General features: G+C 42.2%; 1 pseudogene; it reads left to right on the top strand.

The window, feature by feature from the left end:
- Positions 1 to 252: 252 nt before the first annotated feature.
- Positions 253 to 4,886, top strand: LOC135566138 (protein FAM8A1-like; annotated as a pseudogene).
- Positions 4,887 to 5,674: the final 788 nt, after the last annotated feature.

Raw genomic sequence — 5,674 nt, 5'->3', positions numbered from 1 at the left:
GCGCCCTAGTGGTATGTAGAAGTGCACGGTGTTCATTTTGGCCAGGCTGGGGAATATTATGACGAAACTTGTTATTTTATGATATGTTGCTGTGAGTGATTGTTTTATCATCGATATTGTTTACCTCTTTGAATGCAGCATACTTGCAAAATATTTGCAATTATTATCACAGTAATTATGTTATTCCAGAAATTGTATATTTTCTTCACGGAAATGGAAACATCCTTCCGGATGTGACGTCGGCGTTGAAACATGGCTGATGTGGAGAACACAAACAGACAAGTCGATAAGAAAAACATGTCTTTTAATATTAGAGAGAAGCTAGATATCGGCGAAAATATGCCAAAGTTACGTCATCAAGACACTTCGGAAAGTGGAAAGAGCACTGTCGAAACACGTACAACCTCGGAGTACTGTGAAAAGTTGCAGGGGTGGATGTGGCAGTACTACATACGGCATATGTGAACTGGGCAAAGTTGGCTGGCAGTGTCTACTTCTCCGTATTTTGCACCGCAACCAATGCAACCACTCACTGCACCCGTCTGGCCGCGGATTTCCCTAATTTTGATGCCCAGAACTGGTACAATAATCCATTTGGACTCCCTTATCGACGTATCCAACCGCCATCCCCGCGGCTGGGATTCCGCCTGGCGAAACGGCTGGAAGTGGTGCTGTGTCCACTTCAGTACCAGCGCAACAACAACCACAACAGAACGGCAATGCACAACGGCCAGGTAGCTATCAGAGACACAGGTGTTGTTATTATTGTACTTGTCTAATATGATAACGTTGGTTATATAGCTAAATAACTGTTTGAGATAAAGCAACATGACAACAGGCCTGTTACAGTGATGAATTATGAAAATAGTGCCCTCTGTGGTCTGCTAAAGTAAACACCGTAGGCTCATCTGCTATAGGCCTGGGTTGCTAAAGACCCCCAACCTAGGCATATTAACATGTTTGAAACAAGGAATTTCCTCTTGAAGGACAATAACTGTCGTCAATGAATGTGTTGGCGACGTCTGTGGCTCATTTGGTAGAGCACGGTGCTTGCAACACCAGGGTTGTGGGTTTGATCCCCATGGGAGACCAGTACAGAAAATCAACATGAAAATGTATTTACTCACGACTTTAAGATGCTCTGGATAAAAGCATCTGCTAAATCGGTGGTTCCCAAATCTATGGGGAGGCCCATAGATATTGTTGTAATTTTTTGGTCACTCAAAAATCACATGAATTCACATTAGACATGGTAAAATGTATAGAATTCCAAGAAAATGTCCTTTAAAATTGCAGCATTTTCTTTGCACCACATGACAAAATGTGTAGAATTGCAGGAAATAAGCTTTAAACCTGCAAAATTCTCTCCACCAATGAGGAGTGTGAACTGTGTGTGTCCTGAACATTGCCTGTGCCCATAGAAATAGACATGGTGCGTGCACGCACAGGGGTGTCCCGGGATGTTCCCCAACCGCTGGAAGGGGGCCCCGAAAGGAAAGAGTTTGGTGACCCTAGCGTCGGCTAAATTACTAAAACGTAAATGTTTTGTTTGTGTTTGCAGGTCGAGAATACAGTATTCCCTCTCCTCTTCAAAGGTTCATGGCTGAAATGGTGGATTTCCTTTTCATTCTGTTCTTCATCAAAGCAACTATTCTCAGCATCATGCATCTGAGGGATGAAGTGAGTTTAGTTTTTAATACAAATGTTTCTGTTCTTCTATTCCCCTATAGTGCATTCCTTAGACCCAGAGCACTATGGGTCCCCTCTATGGGTCCCCTCTATGGGCCCCCTCTATTGGGCCCTGATCAAAAGTAGTATTTTATTTAAACAGCAGATCTAGGAATTGGATTTGTTTCGTGACTCCATGGGTGATGGTAAAGATTAGTCCAATGCATGCATAACTATCAGAAAATATAGCTGATTGAAGAATCATGCATAACTACTGTATATAGTCATGATTGAAGAATCATTTGTATATGTATAACTACTGTATATAGTCATGATTGAAGAATCATTAGGCATGCATAACTACTGCATATAGTCATGATTGAAGAATCATTTGTAGCATGCATAACTACTGTATATAGTCATGATTGAAGAATCATTTGTAGCATGCATAACAATGCATATAGTCATGATTGAAGAATCATTTGTAGCATGCATAACTACTGTATATAGTCATGATTGAAGAATCATTTGTAGCATGCATAACTACTGTGTATAGTCATAATTGAAGAATCATTTGTAGCATGCATAACTACTGTGTATATAGTCATGATTGAAGAATCATTTGTAGCATGCATAACTACTGTGTATAGTCATGATTGAAGAATCATTTGTAGCATGCATAACTACTGTGTATAGTCATGATTGAAGAATCATTTGTAGCATGCATAACTACTGTGTATAGTCATGATTGAAGAATCATTTGTAGCATGCATAACTACTGTGTATAGTCATGATTGAAGAATCATTTGTAGCATGCATAACTACTGTGCATAGTCATGATTGAAGAATCATTTGTAGCATGCATAACTACTGTGTATAGTCATGATTGAAGAATCATTTGTAGCATGCATAACTACTGTATGTATTCATGATTGAAGAATCATTTGCAGCATGCATAACTACTGTGTATAGTCATGATTGAAGAATCATTTGTAGCATGCATAACTACTGTGTATAATGATTGAAGAATAATTTGTAGCATGCATAACTACTGTATATAGTCATGATTGAAGAATCATTTGTATTTTGTTTCAGGACATTTCCAAGTTCGCTTATGCATTTCATTGTGGAGAAGAGAAGACACGCCCATGGAAGAACTCAGAAGATGATGCTGGTCACTGGTCTACCGGATATTAGTGTGTTTTATGAGGTCAGGTAAACAAATCAAACTGCTACTGCAGAACACAAATCACATACAATGTTTTGATTTTCTCTGCTTAAAATGTCTCTGGGCTGTGAAATGACCCTTGACTGCTTGTCCTGACGTTGCAGAGGGATGATGTTTCTGTCTTTATCTGGACGTTGCAGTGGGATGATGTTTCTGTCTTTGTCCTGACGTTGCAGTGGGATGATGTTTCTGTCTTTGTCCTGACGTTGCAGTGGGATGATGTTTCTGTCTTTGTTCTGACGTTGCAGTGGGATGATGTTTCTGTCTTTGTCCTGACGTTGCAGTGGGATGATGTTTCTGTCTTTGTCCTGACGTTGCAGTGGGCTGACGTTTCTGTCTTTGTCCTGACGTTTCTGTCTTTGTCCTGACGTTGCAGTGGGATGATGTTTCTGTCTTTGTCCTGACGTTGCAGTGGGATGATGTTTCTGTCTTTGTCCTGATGTTTCTGTCTTTGTCCTGATGTTTCTGTCTTTGTCCTGTTGTTTCTGTCTTTGTCCTGATGTTGCAGTGGGATGATGTTTCTGTCTTTGTCCTGATGTTGCAGTGGGATGATGTTTCTGTGTTTGTCCTGATGTTGCAGTGGGATGATGTTTCTGTGTTTGTCCTGACGTTGCAGTGGGATGATGTTTCTGTCTTTGTTCTGACGTTGCAGTGGGATGATGTTTCTGTCTTTGTCTGGACATTGCAGTGGGATGATGTTTCTGTCTTTGTCTGGACGTTGCAGTGGGATGATGTTTCTGTCTTTGTCCTGACGTTGCAGTGGGATGATGTTTCTGTCTTTGTCCGGACGTTGCAGTGGGATGATGTTTCTGTGTTTGTCCTGACGTTGCAGTGGGATGATGTTTCTGTGTTTGTCCTGACGTTGCAGTGGGATGATGTTGCTGTGTTTGTCCTGACGTTGCAGTGGGATGATGTTTCTGTCTTTGTCCTGTTGTTTCTGTCTTTGTCCGGACGTTGCAGTGGGATGATGTTTCTGTCTTTGTCCTGTTGTTTCTGTCTTTGTCCGGACGTTGTAGTGGGATGATGTTTCTGTCTTTGTCCTGACGTTGCAGTGGGATGATGTTTCTGTCTTTGTCCTGACGTTGCAGTGGGATGATGTTTCTGTCTTTGTCCTGACGTTGCAGTGGGATGATGTTTCTGTCTTTGTCCTGTTGTTTCTGCCTTGTCCCGGACGCGCAGGGGATGATGTTTCTGTGGTTATCTGAATGCTGGTGGGGATGATGTTTGTGTTTGTCCTGACGTTGCAGTGGGATGATGTTTCTGTCTTTGTCCGGACGTTTCAGTGGGATGGATGTTTCGTCTTTGTCCTGACGCTGGCAGTGGGATGATGTTTCGTTCTTTACCCTGATGTTTTTGTGTTTGTCCTGACGCTGTGTGTGATAGTTTTTTAAGTCTTTGATATGGACGGTGTATTTTATCATGTTTCTCCCGCCTGTCTGCAAATACAAGTTCCCCATGATAGTACGGTTTTCATTGATTGATTGTCTCTGCTTGATTGTGTGTACTGGGGAGCAGGGGGCTACCCACCCAGTGGCTTCTGTCATCTCAGAGTGATCAGCGATTCCTCCATCCTAGTTCAACCCAACCTGGTCCCCGTGGTGCCTGCCACCAACGTCACTCTCTCTGCGTAAGTAGTGGATCACACCAACACCAACCCTCCATCCACGTGTTGTGAAATAATAAACCAGCTCATTTTGGTTATTTGACACTTGATTTTTGAAGTGGTGATGAGGTGAAACATGACAATCTGGCCATTAGATGAAGTCCACTTGATGTTCTGCTCGTCTGTTGTTTCTATCATCTCCATGACTTTCTACATTTATTGTCCCTGTGTCCCTTCTTCAGATCGACAGTCGAGCCATGAACAAAAACTTCTCCATTGCCTCTTGTTTCCCAGCCTTCATCACGGTCTTCTTCTTCCAACACAACAGGACTGTGTATGACATGGTGGCTGCACACTATCGTTGTCAAGCGCACCGGAGCCAGATGACCATTCTGATTGGATTTAAGACCAAGCTAAGCCACAGCTGGGACCTGGCTACTATTTTATTTAAAGAGGCATGTTGCTCTCAACCCTGCCAGAACAGAGGAGGCTGGTGAGGGAGGGCGTCTCATAATAATGGCTGGAGTGGAGTGAATGGAATGGTATCAAACACATGGAAACCATAAATTCCATTCCATCCATTACAGTGAGTCCGTCCTCGGTTGAAAGTGACACCACTACTCCAGCACTAAGGCAGCCTAGTGTCACCAGTCTGGGACAACTGAACTGGGAACCACTCTGCAAAAAACGATGACTGGAGGCGAAAGCTCTGCATGAGCCTGAAGACAGGAAATACACTATGACATCATCGGTATCTAGGTCCCCTCTACACAGCTCTCTCGTTTGTGACGTTGAGTTTTTAGAACCATCTCTTTGTTTCTCAACTACTGTCTCTGGTTGTTTTTCAGAGGAGGTATACGTTCTACCCTTTTAGATTTGTGCAATGGTAGTATGCAAATTAGCACCAATCAGTTAGGAAGCACTGAGGGAAAAAGTTATTAAAGTTTTCATTTAATTGCCTTTTGCTTTTTCAAAATGAATTAAATGAAAATCTAATCTCTAGGATGAGGAAGTGGAAGACTAGAGAATAGTTATTTAGTCGTTTTAGCCTATCAGCATATTGATGCAGTTTTATAATTTGGCTTATTTTAAGATAAGGTGGCAACAATCCAACACTCCTAGAATCACAACATGCTAATGGTTTGGGTGACATTGCCTCACGCTCTTACTGCACT

Source organism: Oncorhynchus nerka, unplaced genomic scaffold (assembly GCF_034236695.1).
Source record: "Oncorhynchus nerka isolate Pitt River unplaced genomic scaffold, Oner_Uvic_2.0 unplaced_scaffold_7073, whole genome shotgun sequence".
NCBI lineage: Eukaryota > Metazoa > Chordata > Actinopteri > Salmoniformes > Salmonidae > Oncorhynchus > Oncorhynchus nerka.
This window is presented reverse-complemented; position numbering and strand designations above follow the sequence as displayed.